At 55.5% G+C, this 19,564-nt stretch overlaps 1 protein-coding gene across 2 annotated transcripts in view; it reads left to right on the forward strand.

Moving 5' to 3' along the window:
* Window positions 1-19,564, forward strand: part of OSBP2 (oxysterol binding protein 2) — an 83,346-nt gene that overhangs the window by 32,661 nt on the left and 31,121 nt on the right. The window lies entirely within an intron of this gene.

Consider the following 19,564-nt stretch of genomic DNA (forward strand, 5'->3'; position numbering starts at 1 on the left):
GCTTGGCTCCTGGTGCTCAGAGCCCATGGAGACCCCGTTAATGGCATCAGAACAGTGCACACCGTGGACACGGCTCCTCCAGCCGGGCTGTGCTGGCATCTTGTGGTGCTTTGTGCTCCTGCAGCGCTTGGTTCCCGGCGTTGGAATGAGCTTGGCTGCTGACAGATGCTCCTGTGGGATCCAGCTTGGGAAGGGCATGATTCTTGTGTTGTTGAGGAGTGTTTCAGTTCCAATGAACATGCTGGGAAGTGAAGCTCAGCTGCAAGAGAGTAGGATGGTTCTGTCTTTGTGCTCTGCTCAGGTTTGGTTTTATTGCAAGGAAATCTTTCTTGGGTAGCAACTTGTGACCTCCTCCACTGGCTCCATTGGTGAGAGATGGGTGGATGGATGGATGGATGGAGTGCTGCTTCTGCCAGGCGGCAGTGGAGGGCTGTCTGCCGGGTTCTGGTTTGGATGGGAGGGGACCTTGAAGCTCCTGCAGCTCCAACCCCTGCCACGGGCAGGGACCCCTTCCACTGGAGCAGCTTGCTCCAAGCCCCTGTGTCCAACCTGGCCTTGAACACTGCCAGGGATGGGGCAGCCACAGCTTCTCTGGGCACCCTGGGCCAGCGCCTCAGCACCCTCACAGGGAAGAGCTTCTGCCTAAGAGCTCAGCTCAGTCTCCCCTCTGGCAGGTTAAAGCCATTCCCCTTGGCCTGGCCCTACAGGCCCTTGTCCCAAGCCCCTCTCCATGTTTCCTGCAGCCCCTTTAGGCACTGGAGCTGCTCTCAGGTCTCCCCTTCAGGAGCCTTCTCTTCTCCAGGCTGCCCCAGCCCAGCTCTCTCAGCCTGGCTCCAGAGCAGAGCTGCTCCAGCCCTCGCAGCATCCCCATGGCCTCCTCTGCACTTGCTCCAACAGCTCCACGTCCCTCTTGTGCTGCTGCCCCAGAGCTGGATCAGGGCTGCAGGAGGGGTCTCCCCAGAGCAGGGGCAGGATCACCAATCAATACTATATATATTTCTCTCTATATAATCATTTACAATGGAAATTAGTGGTGTTTTGGCTGCTTTCAGGCAGGTTTATATTCAAGACTCATCTCTCACTTGTGTAGGTAAATGCGGGTGTTATTGGGAGCATCACGCTTTAGAAAGGCAGGCATCTGGGGCGTTGTGAGGAACACCCAGCATTCCAGGAAGGGTATGAAAGTAAAATGGTAATTAAAACCTGAACAAAGGAAGCAGGTTATGGAGATGTGATGGTGCCTTCCAGCACTGGAGGTTTCTGCTAGGGGAGGGCTGGCCCTTTCTTCCATGTGTCTGCAGGGGGCAGAGATGGTCCCTTCAGTGTGGAGCAAGAAAATCACTTGGATGTTGGGAATAACCAACTCCCTGCCTGCAAATGAGTCCTAGAGCAGGGGCACGTGGAAGCAGCATTTTCAGGGCAGGGGTTGAGAGCTCTGTGTCAGGATAACTCTGTTATACCATGGTAGTTATTCTAATGAGTGTCTTGTCCAGGATCCCACTGCGTGCAGAAGCCCTCAGAGTTATTTGAAGGCGCTTTGCCATGCTGGCTCCTGTATGGTTTGAAGTGAGGACTTGGAATGTGGTGAGGAGCCTGCCCCTGTGTTGCTGTTGTTGCTGTCTAACGCCACAGGAGAGGTCTCCTTGCTCTTCCAAACCCAACCAGCTGGAATGTCCAAAGTTCCTGTTTCCTCTGAGCCCGTTCCATGCCTGCCGTGCGCTGGGGCAGTGCAGGATACAGAGAGGAGGTGGAGGGAAAGGAGGAGGAGGAAGAGGAGAAGGAGGAGGAAGAGGAGAAGGAGGAGGCATCTCCCAGCCCCGAGTGCTGGGGAATGAGATCTGCAGAGAGGAGAGGGAACGGGAAGGGAAGCAATGAGGAGATGGAGCCTGCAGAGAGCATCCCAGGGGAGCCATCGCCTCTGGTCGGAGCCCTGCAGTTGTGATCTCCCAGCACACGTCCCCTCGTCGTGGAGCCGCAGCCTCCCGAGCCCTGGATGAGGAGGAGGTGCTGTGGGAAGCGCAGTACGTAATCCCAGAGCTACAGCCTCTAACGGGGCAGGAGAGGGCTGGGCTCTGGAATGCTGGTGCTGGCTGAGTGCTGGGGCTTGCAGCTTGTGGGGCTGTGCTGCTTTCTGGTGTGCAGGGGGGGTGGAAGTGTTTGAGGGAGACCTTGAAGTTGGTTGGATGCTGAAATTAATGTGTAAGTTCATAAAGTGCTGACTCTCCCCATGTGTGAGTGGTCTTCAGGGCTTGCAGAGGCAGAGCAAGTCCTTGCATGGGGCAGCCCAGGTTTCCCACTGCACCCAGCGCTGCTTTCTGCACCTAAACCAGGGGAAGGTGTTTCAACTGCTACAAATCAAGTGTTTCTGATGTATTTTTAATGGATGGGCTTGAATTTGAGTTGTTCCAGTGCCCCAGTCCCCCTGGAGCTCTGAGATCTTAAATTCACCCCTTGTTTCATGGGTTGGCTTGGGAGATGGGTGTATATAAAGAGGTTCCAAACTTAAGGGCTATGGATGCTTTCAGAATGAGTTGATTGAGAATGATGAGGAAAGGAAATGTCACACTAAAGAGCAGAGACCTTGGAGCTGTGGTGGGGCTGTGTGGAAGTGGTCACGCTTGGGAACAGGAAGCCAGAAACCAGTTGAAATGCAAAGGCAAAGTGGAAAAACACTGTGGTTTTGCATTTGGACAAAGGAGTCAGACTAAACCCAAACTACATCATCATCCCAGCAACATTCCTGCCTGATTTGCTTCCACACCAGGTGTTTGGAAGGTGGAAGCATCAAGGGACAGGGTGTTTTTTGCTATCTGATACAGTTGTCTGCAAACAGAATGGTTTGATTTTGCCACTGGAGCCTGAGGGTAGAGCTGGTGGTCTGGGAGGCAGCGCGTGTCCCTCGGGATGCTGCATGTGCCGCAGGGAGGTGGAATTGCCTCCTCTGGCTCCTCTCATCCATCATTCCTCTCCTGGTGATTTCCTGCTCCCCTGGGCCACCCCTGGGTGACCAAACCCTTTCCCACCTCTGACTCATGTACTGACTTGCCTCTCGCTCAGCAAGAAGCAACATCACGATTTGAGTATTTCCTGTAGGAAGCAGAAGACATTTCATCCTGACCCTTGGAGGGGGGCTTGGGACAAGGGCCTGCAGGGCCAGGCCAAGGGGAATGGCTTTAACCTGCCAGAGGGGAGACTGAGATGAGCTCTTAGGCACAAGCTCTTCCCTGTGAGGGTGCTGAGGCACTGGCACAGGGTGCCCAGAGAAGCTGTGGCTGCCCCATCCCTGGCAGTGCTCAAGGCCAGCTTGGACACAGGGACTTGGAGCAAGCTGCTCCAGTGGAAGGGGTCCCTGCCCGTGGCAGGGGTTGGAGCTGGAGGAGCTTTAAGGTCCCTTCCAACCCAAACCAAGGTGGGATTCTGTGTGTATGAGAGATGTGTATCCGCGTGTGTGTGCATGTGTGTGTCTGCCTCTCTTGGGGTGTACGTGTACACACGCTGATACAGACACATAGAGATGTATTGGCTCTGATGTTAGTGTCAGACACAGATCGTGGCTCCGTCTGGTTCTAGGAGCTGATAACAGAAGTGGAAGTGCTGCTGTTGGCCTAAGCCCCACCAAGGCCTCTCCCTCCAGTTAACGCTTGCTGTTCTTGTGGTGGTTGTGGCTTTTTCCTCTTGAAAAGCGGCTGGTTCTTCCCTAAAGCATGAACACGTCTGCAGACAAGGGAATAAATGTTTTTGCATGCATGTGCCTTGCTAGCCTGGGGTTTCCCTGCCTCCAAGGCATAGTGTGGCAATAGCTTGTTTTTTCCAGGATTTGTCCCTTTTCCACTCAGAATCCTGCAGAGTTCCTGCCTCTTTTTTAAGGTACGGATACCAGGAGAGCAATCACAGTTTAGAAGATGGACTGTGAGCCTTGCCCTCCTTGCTGTAAGGTTCTTGCAGTACAGCTAAAGGGAGAGAACTACAAGTATGAGCTCTTACTATGTGCTGGTGCTTGCCAGCGGGTGGTCTCCAGCATCCCATGCTGTGGCTGTGTGTGCTCCTGCCCAGCACATTGAATTTCCCTTTACAACTGCCTGAGAGGAGGATGGAGCCAGGAGGGGCTGGGCTCTGCTCCCAAGGAACAAGGGATGGGACAAGAGGAACCGGCCTCAAGCTGCACCAGGGCAGGTTTAGATGGAGCTGAGGAACAATTCCTGCCCCAGAGGGTGCTCAGGCATTGGAACAGGCTGCCCAGGGCAGGGCTGCAGGCACCGTCCCTGCAAGGGTTCACACCCCGTGGAGACGAGGCCTCAGTGCCATGGGTTAGGGGTGGCCTTGGCAGTGCAGGGGAACGGTTGGACTGGATGAGCTGAAAGGGCTTTTCCAACCTGGTTGGTTCTGTGATTCTATGTACTGTGACTTATGCCACATTTCCCCCTCAATGTGCTCAAATCCCCCAGACCTGTAAAATGGGAAAGGTTGGGAAAATCCAATCATCCCACGGCGGAGGGGTGAGAAAATGGAGCTCAGGAACCACGTGGCTGTGAAACCTCAGAGGTTTCGTTCTTGAGCTGCTGGGGATGGAAGCAGCAGCGGGAGGAAAATGTATAATGAAGTTTCAGCTACAAATAAAGAAATTCTGATGTATATTTTAAGCAAAGGGCCTAAAAATAACCTCCAGGAGCATTTAAAGAGACAAGCCCCCAAATACCTTCTTCCCTCCCAAAAGAGCATCCTTTTGGTTTTCAGGGTGAATATCCAACAGCATTGCTCCAGAGGCATCCCCAGCGACACCTCCCCTGGGCAGGACTCCTGCGCTCCTGGTTTGCCTTTTCCCCCCCTTTTTTTTGGGCAGGATGCTGCCTGTTTCTGGCAGGGAGGGAGTTAAGCCTGGCTCCGTGGTGCATGCTGGTAAGAGGGTGGTTTGATGGTTGCTGTGCTCTGCTGACAGCATGTGGCAAGCATTGGTGATGGGCAGCGTGGAGCAGTAAGTGCGGCGCTGCGGCCGCCGCGCTGCTGCTGGAGAAGGACATTGGGACGCTTTCATTTCTGCTTGCTTTCTCTTTCCCTTCTTCTGCATCCTAAAGCCACGAGCCATGTCGCACACAGCCTCTGCGAGAGCGGTCCCGCTGTGGGGATGAAGGGTAGGGGCTGCTGGGAGACGGGATCCATCCGCGCCTTCTGCAACGCCGCCTGCCTCAATAAATTTCACCAGGGTTAGTGGCATTCCCGGCATCCTCCCGCTGTGCCGCAGGGATCCGGCCCGGCCTGGCCTCCTCGGGAGTGATGGAGGGGCTGCGCCAGCGGGCGAGCTGCATTCCCGGGGTGATGGGGGGTGTTTAACCCCATACAGGAGCCCCGGGATGCAGGGAGGTACAGACCGTGCTCCGCGCGGGTCTATTGCTGGCATTCACGTGGCAGCAGGGATGGGACTCTGGGGAATCACGTGTAATGTCCTTCGGGGTTTGGTTTGAGGTTTGTAACGTGTGTGGCAACTTGCTCTTTCTGCTTGATCAGGTGTTAGAATCACCCCTGGTTCAGATTTACTGTGTTCTCCTGCTAAGGGAGCTACATTTGATGGTAGATTGTTCTTGTGACGTGTCTGCAATATCACAGAGAGGAATTGGTTGTTGTATCATGGGGAAAGTGGTTCCTGCTGCAGCCTGGTCAGACCTGCTCGTGGTTCCAGTAAATCACATGGATTTGTTCGGTTAAAAGCCAAAGGACTTTGCAGTTGAGGTGAAATGGGAGAGTTTCTTTCCTGTGAGGCTGCTGAGGCACTTGGAGAGGGGCTTTGGGCAAGGGCCTGTAGGGACAGGCCAAGGGGAATGGCTTGAACCTGCCCGAGGGGAGACTGAGATGAGCTCTTAGGCAGAAGCTCTTCCCTGTGAGGGTGCTGAGGCGCTGGCCCAGGGTGCCCAGAGAAGCTGTGGCTGCCCCATCCCTGGCAGTGTTCAAGGCCAGGTTGGACACAGGGGCTTGGAGCAAGCTGCTCCAGTGGAAGGGGTCCCTGCCCGTGGCAGGGGTTGGGGCTGGAGGAGCTTTAAGGTCCCTTCAACCCAAGCCGTTGTGGGATGATTCTGTGGTGATGATGGTGTTTGCACTGTAATCCAGCCTGCCCATGCTGTAGTCTGATGTCCCAGGAGGGGCAGAGATGTTCTCCAGCAGCACCTGAGTGATGGTGAGCTGTAATTTCAGGCTGTGCACTCTAATCTCCCATCTGTTACTGCTCCTGAGTTTATTCCAGCCATGTCCATTGCCAGTCCCAGGAGAGCTCAGCTCTGTCTTTTCTGGAGCAAGTGATGCTCTGTCCAGATCAGGGCTGCTTTGGGGCAGAAATCCCTGTTCTGGCCGTGCTGCTGAACACTTTGGGTGTGTTTTTCCTGGATTGGATGCTGCGATGCAGAACAGCTCTGCGGGGTTGGCTCCTGCTTTCCTATTTGGACCACTTCTGTGTTGCTTCCTTGGTGGAGTGGCCAAGCAAGCCCAGGCTGCTCACAGCAAAGGAGAAGGGGTGATGGGGAGAAACGAGGGTTTGCAGACTGCTCTTGACCTTCTCTGCTCTAAGGCACTGACAGCTCAGTCCTTCCTGTGTTGTGTTGAGTTGCTGTGGTGCCTAGAGGTGCCTGCTGCACCGGTGGCACTGGGTGATGCACTCCTGGGCTTCCTCGGTGCTCACATCTCATAGTTACTCCTTTCCTGTAGTTTGGGACTATTAATAGGTTTAAGGAAGGAAGAGGGGCAAATGGGACAAAAACATTCTTTAGGAATCAAGTCAGTATCTCCTCCTACAGAAATCCATTAGGAATCATGTCCCTTTGTCCTGCGTGGGTTTCATCTTGCCTCACACTAGGTGAGCTCGTGTTATCTCCAATGTAAAAGCTTGACCCAGTGCTGTCCTTGTTGTCAGTACAGAGCCAGCACCCCCAAGAGCTGCTTCCTTCCTCCCAAAATAGGTCACCTCTGACCCTGAGGGAAGTGTGGGCATGGATCTGCTCAGATTTGGCCATTCCCTTTCTGGCTGCCCGAAGGTGGGTGAGATCATGGAATAGCTATGGTGGGAAGGAACCCTACAGTTGGTGTAATCCAACCGCCTGCAGTGAGCAGGGACATCTTCAGCTGGGGATGAGTTACCCCATCCTCTTTAGACACAAGTGTTAAGGTCACCACCACCCGTTTGCTTTTGCTCAGTGTGTGGTGAGTGAGCATGAGCCGCCGCTTGAGCCGGTCCCTGCGCGGTGGCCGCGCATCCCCATCCTTCTCTCGAGCATCACTTCACAAGAACTTATTGTAGCTAAATGTGATTTCCTTCCCCGGGAAAGGCAAAGGCAGGAGAAAGGCAAAGAGGTCAAACCAAAACTCAAGAGATGGGGGGTTTACAGCAGGCTTCAGATGACAGGAAGAATAGAAAAGCTTTTCTGTCAAATCCCGGTCGTTCCTTTGGTTCTCTGCTCAAGCCCTTTCTCTCGCTGGGTGATGTAAGGACACGTGTGGAACAGGAGATGCGCTCACGCAGGCGCAGCACTTTACGTAACCAGGCTTCAGAGCAGGATAAAATGCCCCAAACCAGAATTATTCTCACAAAAAGCTGAAACCAGGCTGGCTGCTGTTGTGTGGAAATGGAGGGGAAGGGGGGCAGAGGTGAAACGGGGCTGGGGCTTCAGGGAGACCTCGGGAACTACAGGGAGCGAACCCAGGGAGATGTGTCCCAAGGGTGGCTGAGGTCGGGTTATTTCTGGTTTGGGACTGGGAAGGCATTAGGTGGCCTTGACATCCCTGCAGCAGTGAGTGGCACAGAGCACTGCGTGCTTTGTTCTGTTCCTCCTCCCTCCCCCCGCAATTTAACAACTTTCTAATTCAGATGTTCTCAGGGTTTTCCATAGTTCACAAAATCCCAGCCTGGTTTGGGTTGGGAGGGACCTCAAAGCTCCTCCAGCTCCAACCCCTGCCACGGACAGGGACCCCTTCCACTGGAGCAGCTTGCTCCAAGCCCCTGTGTCCAACCTGGCCTTGAACACTGCCAGGGATGGGGCAGCCACAGCTTCTTTGGGCACCCTGGGCCAGCGCCTCAGCACCCTCACAGGGAAGAGCTTCTGCCTAAGAGCTCATCTCAGTCTCCCCTCGGGCAGGTTAAAGCCATTCCCCTTGGCCTGTCCCTGCAGGCCCTTGTCCCAAGCCCCTCTCCAGGTTCCCTGCAGCCCCTTTAGGCACTGGAGCTGCTCTAAGGTCTCCCCTTCAGGAGCCTTCTCTTCTCCAGGCTGCCCCAGCCCAGCTCTCTCAGCCTGGCTCCAGAGCAGAGCTGCTCCAGCCCTCGCAGCATCTCCATGGCCTCCTCTGCACTCGCTCCAACAGCACCACGTCCCTCTTGTGCTGCTGCCCCAGAGCTGGATCAGGGCTGCAGGAGGGGTCTCCCCAAAGCAAGGGCAGGATCACCAATCAATACTATATATATTTCTCTATATATAATCATTTACAATGGAAATTAGTGGTGTTTTGGCTGCTTTCAGGCAGGTTTATATTCAAGACTCATCTCTCACTTGTGTAGGTAAATGCGGGTGTTACTGGGAGCATCACGCTTTAGAAAGGCAGGCATCTGGGGCGTTGTGAGGAACACCCAGCATTCCAGGAAGGGTATGAAAGTAAAATGGTAATTAAAACCTGAACAAAGGAAGCAGGTTATGGAGATGTGATGGTGCCTGTGGCCTCCTCTGCACTCACTCGAGCAGGTCCGTGCTGAAATGAACAGTCTCTGCCCTGTCTCACTGCCTGTGGGACTGATGCCCTCTCTGCCCCTTTCCCCTTCGTTTCTAGGGATCAGGGAAATGGTTCCTGCTTGGTGGGAGTAGGATGCGCCCCAAGGACATGCAGGTGCTGGTGAGTTTGGATGCACTGCCAGTGCTGGCAGTGCAGGATGGGTGCCAGAGCAGTTTGGCGTGAGGCAGGAGATGTTCTCCTCGGAGCTCATGGGCAGCAATCACTAATAATAATCTGGGTTTATTAGCTATGGCTTAAATACAAAGCAGAGTAATTAGGGAGGAAGTGGTCGCCCTGCCAGGCTGAGGGTGTGATTAGAGACCAGAAATGCACTTACAGAATTGGAGGAGTTGAGCTCCCAGCTCCATGTGAATGGCTCTGCCAAGAGGGGCCCTGTGCACAGCAGGAATGGAATTCTTTAGTTGGTTCCTCTTGTACTGACAGGGCTGCACTGAGCCAGCACAGCACGAGAAGATGCTGCATCGCAGGGGCTGACCTTCTCCGGTCCTTGCTCTTCCCCAGGCAAACCTGGACTGAGAGCTGCGGACAGGGGAGCGAATCCAGGGGTAAACTCCTGCTTCAGAGGACCTTTCTGCAGTAAATCATCCATAATAGTGCTGTGTCAAGAGCAGTGTGTGGCCAGCCCCAGCAAGCTGCTGCCATCCTGCTTTGTGCTCCTACAGAGCTTGTTGAAGCTCCCTGGTCACCTGGCAGGGGCTTGGGAGCTTGAGGTGACCTTAACCTGCTGGGCTTCCCTGGGAGGGTGCTGAGGCGCTGGCCCAGGGTGCCCAGAGAAGCTGTGGCTGCCCCATCCCTGGCAGTGTTCAAGGCCAGGTTGGACACAGGGGCTTGGAGCAAGCTGCTCCAGTGGAAGGGGTCCCTGCCCGTGGCAGGGGTTGGAGCTGGAGGAGCTTTAAGGTCCCTTCAAGCCAAACCAGGCTGGGATTCTGTGGTTCTGTGAGCTCTGAATGTGTGACAGGGCCCTGGCTTGAGTCTGTCACTGAGTGGAACTGCTGAAGTCACCTTGCCCTCTGTAGGAACTGTGTTGCTGGGGCTGTGTGCCCATTACTGATCGCTCTTGTGTCCCCTTCGAGCAGAACACGGCTTTGTGCACTGCCTGCTCTGGCCTCTTTGGAAGGGCTGGCTGCCCAGCGAGTGGATGGCAGGGGGGGAAGGAGCAGGGAAGGGCTTTAGACCTGTCACCACATGTGTCTGTGAGGCTCCAGCCCATGGTGGGGTCCCAGCGCTGAGCCCTGCCTGCGTTCCCCAGTCCCATTGCAGGTTTGCTGTACACCCCATTGGGGTCTCTGACTTTTAGGTTGGATTCTGCATTTCCCTATAGCTTCCCCTTGCTCTCTGCTGGAAAATCTTCCCTACGAAGAGGCTAACTGAGGGTTTGTCTTTCCCTCCAGTTCAATCCCTTTATCGAGGCTGTCCCGGTGCTCAGTGCAGGCTGGTGCAGGTGTGTGCTCTGGGGCTTTGCCTGCCTGCAAGGACCAGAGGAGCAGCATTGAAATCCAAAGGAAACACAGTGGGAAGGGGGTGTCAGATGCCTTTTGGGGGGCTGCTTATGACCCTCTTCCCCCTCCCCATGCTTGGAGCTCTCAGTTATGTACTGGGCAGCAGAGCAAAGGGGGCGGAAGACTTCCAGGTCCTGCAGCATCACTCCCTTGGCGCTGGTGTGTCCTGACCTTTGGGAGTTGGAGGAAGGTGGGTAACTTAAACCTGCCCTGATCCTCTTACACACCAGTAAGGTGAGCATGGGTGGATTTAGATGCACATAAGGGCATGCTTTAATGGAGGAGTGGTTTAAACCCAGCTGGCAACTCAGCACCAGCAGCCGCTCGCTCAGCCCCGAGCACAATGGAGAGAGAATCGGAAGGATGTAAACTCCATGGCTCGAGATACGAACGGTTTAATAAGTAGAGTACAATATACTACTACTAGTGATAATGGTAAGGGAAAACCAGGCAGTGATCTGGGGTGATTTTTATCTTCAGCCCCTGCTGTGTGTCTTCCCTTTGTCCAGGGCTATGGAGATCAGGTGGGCATCTTTGTTCACAGGTTGAGGGAGGGGATCCTGCCCCTCTGCTGTGCTCTGCGGAGACCCCCCCTGCAGTCCTGATCCAGCTCTGGGGCAGCAGCACAAGAGGGACGTGGAGCTGCTGGAGCGAGGCCAGAGGAGGCCATGGAGATGCTGCGAGGGCTGGAGCAGCTCTGCTCTGGAGCCAGGCTGAGAGAGCTGGGCTGGGGCAGCCTGGAGAAGAGAAGGCTCCTGAAGGGGAGACCTGAGAGCAGCTCCAGTGCCTAAAGGGGCTGCAGGAAACCTGGAGAGGGGCTTGGGACAAGGGCCCGTAGGGACAGGCCAAGGGGAATGGCTTGAACCTGCCAGAGGGGAGACTGAGCTGAGCTCTTAGGCAGAAGCTCTTCCCTGTGAGGGTGCTGAGGCGCTGGCCCAGGGTGCCCAGAGAAGCTGTGGCTGCCCCATCCCTGGCAGTGTTCAAGGCCAGGTTGGACACAGGGGCTTGGAGCAAGCTGCTCCAGTGGAAGGGGTCCCTGCCCGTGGGAGAGGTCTGGAGCTGGATGAGGTCGCTCCCAACACGAACCAGGCTGGGACTCTGATTCTATGAATCCCCTGGGAGCGCTCCTGCTTGCAGCAAGGGTGACGTTCTCCTGTGACGGGAGGCAGTGTGTGCTGGCTGATGTGCCTGGCTGATGCGGTCGGTTCCCAGCTCCCATCAGCGCTGCCCTGTGTCTCTGGTGGATGTCAGGAGAGGCCTCGCGCTGCTGAAATCGTAGCTAGACCTGAGGGTGGAAAATGTTTAAGCATCATTAAAAATGGATGCTCAGTGACGCACCTGGGAGGGCATCCAAGACCTCCGGTGGTTTTCCGTAGCTGTGTGCCAAGGCGCTGCTGCTGCTGCTGTCTGTGCAAGAAGAGAGCATCTCCCCATGGCTGCGGCGGTCACGTCTGTGGGTGTCTGCTCTGAAGACAGCTCATGGCCTCCCAGATACCAGGACATTTCAGTGTTGTGCCATTGCTGCTGCTGTGCTTTGGGCTGTGCAAGCTGCTCCTGCCTGCAGCCCGTGCAGAGACACGGGGACATCTTCCCACACTTGTGGTGCCACCAAACTGCAGCATCTCCTCCATTTCAGCACAGGGGAGCTGTGTACATCCATAGTAATCATTGGATCCTAAAGGATTAAGTGACTTAATGGACAGACACAATTAAATGCCACAGTTTGTACATTTCTTCATGTGCTTTTGTTCATCTGTCAGTCAGGAGCAAATGACTTGGTTGTTTAGGGCAGATCTGGTGTCTGTGGGGTCAGTGTCTACTGGTCTGGTGGAGCTGGTCCTGAAGCCAGAGGCAGTGTGGGTCTCCCTGCAGGGCTGTCATGGGGAACGTGCTGGCTGGGGACTCGGAGCCTGGTTCTGTGTGCAGCTCTGGTGTCCCAAACGCAAGGACATGGAGCTGCTGGAGCAAGTCCAGAGGAGGCCACGAGGATGAGCAGGGGCTGGAGCACCTCCTGTATGGAGCCAGGCTGAGAACATTGGGGCTGTTCAGCCTGGAGAAGAGAAGCTGCTGGAGACCTCAGAGCAGCTTCCAGTGTCTGAAGGGGCTGCAAGGATGCCAGAGAGGGCCTGTAGTGATAGAACTGTGGGGACAGGCCAAGGGGCATGGCTTTAACCTGCCAGAGGGGAGACTGAGATGAGCTCTTAGGCAGAAGCTCTTCCCTGTGAGGGTGCTGAGGCGCTGGCACAGGGTGCCCAGAGAAGCTGTGGCTGCCCCATCCCTGGCAGTGTTCAAGGCCAGGTTGGACACAGGGGCTTGGAGCAAGCTGCTCCAGTGGAAGGGGTCCCTGCCCGTGGCAGGGGATTGGAATCAGTGGACCTTTAAGTTCCCTTCTGCACAAACCAGGCTGGGATTCCATGGTCGCTGGCTCCTTTCCCACTAACCTGTCTGTTGGGTTGGATTGCCCTACACCCTGTCTCCCATCCTATTCTGGGTTTAAACGCTGCTGTTTGGCATGCCCAGCCCCCTGTATGTCTTTGTAGCCTCACCTACCAGCTACTGGAGTTGTTCAGGGGACTGGGTGATGAGAAGATCCTGTATGTGCTGGGAGGAGAATGGGCACAGTCCAGATGAGGTGCAGTGTTTGCTGCTGAGCCTCATTGACTGGTACCATCATGAGGTTGCAGATGTTCAGTAGCTGGACTGGCAATGCTGCAGTAATTGTAATAGGAATAGGTTGTGCTTTCCCACTGCTTTGCTTTGCAGGAAACATGGCCTGGCATGTCTGCTCCACAGTCAGGGTCGTGTTTTAGTAGATACTTCCTAGGAAAGGAAGCTGGCAGCACAAGGCAGGTCAGGATTCATCCCTGCTGTAGCTTCGCTGGCTCCAAGACCCTTACCGCAAGGGTAGCTCGTGGCCCTGTGCTATAACGGGACAAGTATTGTTTGCTCTGGATTTGTTCTGTGGAGCCCCATCGCTGGGTTGGGGTCCTCCTGCATGGCCCATGATCAGCTTCCACTGAATGTGACTTCAGGAGATGTCCCCGCTTGCCACAAGCCCCCCCTATTTGCTGTTTTTAAGCCTCCATGTGCTTGAACAGCTTTCCATTTGCATCAGCAGGGCTGGTGATAGCTGGGAAGTGATCACCCGAGTTTGGAATGATTTATGGGTGATTATTTGCTGTGCTATTTTGGTGCTTCATTTCCAGCCTCATTCTTTGTAACCACAAAAGAACCTCCTGTGCCTGCAGCTGGAGGTGCTGCAAAACCCATCTATCTTCTGGCAGCCAGGCTGGACTATTAAATATAGATACCCATTTCCATTTAATATTCATCGCTATTAAAAGGGATGAAAGCAGATGTGTCTTCTAGAGCCAACGTGGAAATTGCTCTGGTTGAGCAACGATGGGCGATCAGCGCTTCCAAGAGATCTGGATAATCCCAGGCAGGAAGGGCTGGCGTTTCGGAATCCCTCCCCTGGTGTCAGCAGGGACTCTGGTTGATGTTGGAATAAACAGGGAATCTCCTAAGGAGGTGGGATTGGTTTCTGTGGTATTTACTTGTGGAAACATCTGTGAGGAGCAAGGGCTCGAAGGTTTGTCTGGGATTGCCACAGCAGAGGTTGGCTTGGTGCTTGCTGCTCTCATGGACCTCCTCCGCTCTGCTCTGGGGGGAGAAAAGGCTTTTGCCATATAAGTGTGGCTTTAGATACAAAACTCCAGGACAGATGTAGGGAAAGGCAGGAGAAGGTGCACGGGTGGGGAGCTGGGAGAAAGGAGGTAGAGGGTGAAAAAATGCTGTTTTCCTATAGTATTTTGTAGTTGGGTTGTGTCCTATCCATCCCGTCCTTGTCCTACACTGTTGCTTTATCCTCTCCAGACCCAGCAAATGTGCCATGATTCCAGTGCCTAAAGGGGCTGCAGGAAACCTGGAGAGGGGGTTGGGACAAGGGCCTGTAGGGACAGGCCAAGGGGAATGGCTTTAACCTGCCCGAGGGGAGACTGAGCTGAGCTCTTAGGCAGAAGCTCTTCCCTGTGAGGGTGCTGAGGCACTGGCCCAGGGTGCCCAGAGAAGCTGTGGCTGCCCCATCCCTGGCAGTGCTCAAGGCCAGGTTGGACACAGGGGCTTGGAGCAAGCTGCTCCAGTGGAAGGGGTCCCTGCCCGTGGCAGGGGTTGGAGCTGGAGGAGCTTTAAGGCCCCTTCAACCCAAACCAGGCTGGGATTCTGTGGTTCTATGGTTCCCAGGCACTGGCTCTGGCTGGCACTGGGGGGGATGCTGAGGCACAGTCTGTGATGCTCCTCAAGTGGCTCAACAAGGTGATGGTTTTGGGGTGGGTGCAATGGGGATGTTCTGGGGCTGCTCCTGGTTGCAGAAGTGAATCCTCTGTCTTGTTCCCAGGCACATCTTGTCACGCTGCATCCCCCGAGCATCCCGCGCACCTTCCCTGTGCCCTGGTGGTGTTTCCCCAGGCAATGGCCAGGCTCCATCTACTGCCGGATGTGATGTGGATGGAGCTTTCTCCTTCCTCTGGGCAAGGGGGCAGGACTTCAGCAGAGGTTCATTGCCCCTGGATCAGTCAGCTGGAGCTGGATCCCTGCTCCAGACACATGGGGCTGCCTTTGTCATCATCAAGGGCTGGGGGATGGCTCTGGGGATCAGAGCCCCAAAACCAGGTGACAGAGATGTGTAGGCATTAAGTGAATGCTCCTTTGAAAGTGGTGGAAGGAAATAGGGGTGCTAAGTGTTCCCAGTGGCCTGAGGTGGTGATAAACACTGACCTGAGGGCTGAGCCTGGAGGGGCTCTTGGCAAAGGTAGAGCTCTGCTTTTTTTGTAGGAAGCTTTATTGTCTCTGACAGCAGCCTCATGCTGCTGCTCTAAACATGCTGCCTGCTGGGTCTGTGAGTGCAGCAGCGACGGGGCTGGGCTCTCCTGCTTTGAGAACAGCGACCCCTTCCACTGGAGCAGCTTGCTCCAAGCCCCTGTGTCCAACCTGGCCTTGAGCACTGCCAGGGATGGGGCAGCCACAGCTTCTCTGGGCACCCTGTGCCAGCGCCTCAGCACCCTCACGGGGAAGAGCTTCTGCCTAAGAGCTCAGCTCAGTCTCCCCTCTGGCAGGTTAAAGCCATTCCCCTTGGCCTGTCCCTACAGGCCCTTGTCCCAAGCCCCTCTCCAGGTTTCCTGCAGCCCCTTTAGGCACTGGAGCTGCTCTCAGGTCTCTCCTTAAGGAGCCTTCTTGCTGCTGATAGAGGAAAAGGCAGCTGCCGAGATGCTCCATGCTCAGTGCAGGGGTGGTTGGTGGCTGTGGGGATACCCAGGAACACTGTTTCAATGAAAGCCCTCACTGCTCCTTCCGTTCCCTGCTGGTTTTACCTTTGGACAGCCCTTGACCGTCTCTTTTCCCAGCAGGTGACTGGCACTGGTTGGGTGCAGAGGGCATTTGCAGTGCACTGTTTGCTGTCGGGTTTTCCTGTCTCCTCGGTGGGTTCCTGGCGCTGCAGAGCCGTGGTGCAGGAGCCAGTCTCTTGGCTTGGCTCCTGCAGCACCGATCCTGCACTTCCAGCTCCCTCCTCTGCTCATTCCCTTCCCTGCCAGCAGCAAGGCAGGTTCCATTCCTTGGGCAGGGCAGCCCTGCCTTTGGGAGGCTCCAGTGAGTGAGTGGCTCAGGGAGAAGGTGATGCAGGAAGAATGAGGACTTTCTCTGAAAGCGAGGATACTCGGGAAGGTTTCTGCTCACAGAGTGGAGAAGGAAGGCGCAGGATGTAGGTGCTGGACCTGGAAAGGGAGGTAAGCAGGGCCTCACTGGTGCGGTGCTGTGTAGAGGTGGTGCTTTGGGCTGGGGGTGTCAGAGCCAGGCTCTGGATGCAGTTTGGGAATTTTGGAATGATGGGTCTAACACTGGGCCCTTCAGTCCTTTTCCTGCTCCTGCTTATCCCATGGAAAGGCTCTGCCTGGCTCAAGCACTGAGCAGGCTGGGTGGGAGCATGGTGCTGCCTCTGGCAGGCTCTGTGTCACTGCCTTCCCCCTGGGTGGTGATGCAGGCAGGAGCATTCCCAGCGCAGGGAAGTCCCCACCAGCTCCAGGGAAATTGTAAGCGATGGGAAGGATTTGGCTGAGGGGTATTTTAGAGCTGGAAAACGGGCTATAAAGAGAGCTCCTGCCTTAATGGCCTCCTGGTGAGGAGCTGCTCTGGCACTGAGGGCTTGTGTTGCTCTCCAGGCTGAGGAGCAAGCGCAGGAAAGCTTAGGGATGGTGGCTGCCCGTCCATGTTACATGGATTAAATAGCATCACAGAGCCAAAAATAATCTTCCTGGTTTATGGTGATGCTGCTGTTCCCATGGCAACCGCTCACGGAATGCCCTACAAACAACAGGCACAACATTGCCTGGAAGTCACAACAGAGTGCGAGATGGGGAGGAAGGGGCTCAGCTTGAAGGGTGCCTGCTTCAGAGTGCGTGGTGTGGGCAGAATGTGAGCGTGTTCCTGGGCCCTCAGCACCAGAGGGACGTGGAGCTGTTGGAGCGAGTGCAGAGGAGGCCACGGAGATGCTGCGAGGGCTGGAGCAGCTCTGCTCTGGAGCCAGGCTGAGAGAGCTGGGCTGGGGCAGCCTGGAGAAGAGAAGGCTCCTGAAGGGGAGACCTGAGAGCAGCTCCAGTGCCTAAAGGGGCTGCAGGAAACCTGGAGAGGGGCTTGGGACAAGGGCCTGTAGGGACAGGCCAAGGGGAATGGCTTGAACCTGCCAGAGGGGAGACTGAGCTGAGCTCTTAGGCAGAAGCTCTTCCCTGTGAGGGTGCTGAGGCGCTGGCCCAGGGTGCCCAGAGAAGCTGTGGCTGCCCCATCCCTGGCAGTGCTCAAGGCCAGGTTGGACACAGGGGCTTGGAGCAAGCTGCTCCAGTGGAAGGGGTCCCTGCCCGTGGCAGGGGTTGGAGCTGGAGGAGCTTTAAGGTCTCTTCCCAGGGACCTTGAACTGGGACCAGGCTGAGCTGTATAAAGTCCACCACCTCCCCTTTCCCATGTATGCTCGTCCAAGCATCGTTTGGATCCGTGCCTGCGGGTGGAACTTGTGTTGCTGCGCAGTAGATCCGCTGAAAGCTCATGCTGTATTTGTGTGGAGGCTATGGAAGGTGATGGATTCCAGCCTGTATCCCAGATTGCCCTGGAAAACCCCAGGGAGGTGGCTCAGAGCAGCACGAGGTCCCTGTCCCAGCGAGCATCCATATGCTGCAGGGTGCACTCTTCTCCGTGCTTCCCATGCACGAGCTCAGGGCAGGTACAGCCAATGCTCAGTGCGCAGGGAGATGGGTACGTGCTGCCAGGGACCAGCCTGCCTTTGTGTGCCCCGGAATGAAAGGCACCGTGGGAGTACTGGAAACATTTGGAACACAAAGTGAGCCGCGGGGAGGTTTTGGTTATTTCCTTACTGGTGGAAAAGTGGCTTAAATTTTCCTGCTGGATCTCATGGAGTTGGCACGTACAGAATGCTGTGGTGTAAGCTCATGCCCATCACCGTGGTGCCTCTGTGCACCCTCCTGGGATGGAGTCCTTCAAATCCTGCCTGTTCCCATTCCCTTTCCCCTGCCTGCCTCCTCCACCTATGCTGGAGACTTCCCTGACACTGTGTGTGCTCCCATCCCTAAGAGTGGGGCTGTTCCACCAGCTCCATGGCACCCCAGCACTCTCCCGGCTGCTCTCCTTCCCTGGGAAGTTCTCAGGGAGCTTCCGTGGGGACTGGGAATGCTGGCTCTGGTAATCCTTTGTCCTCAGTGGCCCCAAGCTGCTTCACCTCCCTGGCTTTAACCACTGCTCCTTGCAGTTGTCGTGTGAGGATGCTCAGGGCTGGGTTGCAGATGGACCAAGTGGCTGCTTCGGGAGATGCTGCCCTGATTCTGTGTTGCTTTGTGCCTTGTTTCCCAGCAGGGCTCTGAATTCTTCTCCCATGTCCTTCTTTGTCCCATCGTGTCCTTTTTAGGTAGCTTCAGAGACGTGAGCCTTGGTGCAGCACCGTGTGCGCTCTGCTGCTGCTTCAACCCTGAGTCCTTTGCTGTTGTCCAGGTTGCGCTGGCTCTTGCCTTGGGAGCAGCCTTGGTGCTGTTCCATGAGGGCAGCTCTGTCTCTCATTGCCCTTAGCTGGCCCAAGAGCAGTGCAGTGGATACGAGCGATGGCTGAACATCACTGACAGGATCTACAGCATTTTGGAAGATCTCATAAATGAGCCATGGATGCACCCCAACCCCTGTCAGTGGATGACGGGCTTTTCTCCTGCCCTTACAGCTCAGAAAGGGGATGATATCCGCCCCCCATCCTTGTAACTTCAGCATCCCGAGGTCCGTGATTTGTAGCATTGGGGTGTCTCAGCCTGGCTGACCTGGTCCTCATCCCACTGGGTCCCCCAGCCATAGAATCCCAGAATCCCAGCCTGCTTTGGATTGGAAGGGACCTTAAAGCTCCTCCAGCTCCAACCCCTGCCACGGGCAGGGACCCCTTCCACTGGAGCAGCTTGCTCCAAGCCCCTGTGTCCAACCTGGCCTTGAGCACTGCCAGGGATGGGGCAGCCACAGCTTCTCTGGGCACCCTGGGCCAGCGCCTCAGCACCCTCACAGGGAAGAGCTTCTGCCTAAGAGCTCAGCTCAGTCTCCCCTCTGGCAGGTTCAAGCCATTCCCCTTGGCCTGTCCCTACAGGCCCTTGTCCCAAGCCCCTCTCCAGGTTTCCTGCAGCCCCTTTAGGCACTGGAGCTGCTCTCAGGTCTCCCCTTCAGGAGCCTTCTCTTCTCCAAGCTGAACAAGTTTTGAAGCAGTGTTGCTGGTCCCCACCTCTTTCTAAACCAGAAAGAGCTGCTGGAGGGAGGGGAGATGAAGGGGCTGCTCCCTGCTCTGCTGCCTCAGAGGGTTTTGGGTGCACCTGAGGAAACCTTGCCTCGAGTTTGGCCGCAAGGATGTGCTGCAGACCCAGCACAGGACCTGCTCTGCTCTGGCTTTTCATATCTGCTTTGGGCAGTGCCTCCTCTTGCACCCCTCACCTGAGGAGTGGTGGGACAACCTGAAGAGATGCTGCATTATACTCACGGCTCTGTTTTAAGTTGGTTTTCTGGGTTTAAGTCACCCCAGTGCTCTGGAGTTGCTGGAATAACCAATTGTGCTGTATCTGAGTCCTGGATTTTCTGCCCTCTGAGGATGTAATTATGGTTTTGGGTAAAGGCTGCTCTGTGCCTTTTTGCCGTTTCCCTTGGGTGAAATAGTTCATCCTGCCCAAAGCAGAGTGTGCAGAGCCCTCAGGAGCTTCACACTGCACCGGGCTCCCCTGGTATTT

This window comes from Psittacula echo, assembly GCF_963264785.1.
Source record: "Psittacula echo genome assembly, chromosome: 13".
Taxonomy (NCBI): domain Eukaryota; kingdom Metazoa; phylum Chordata; class Aves; order Psittaciformes; family Psittacidae; genus Psittacula; species Psittacula echo.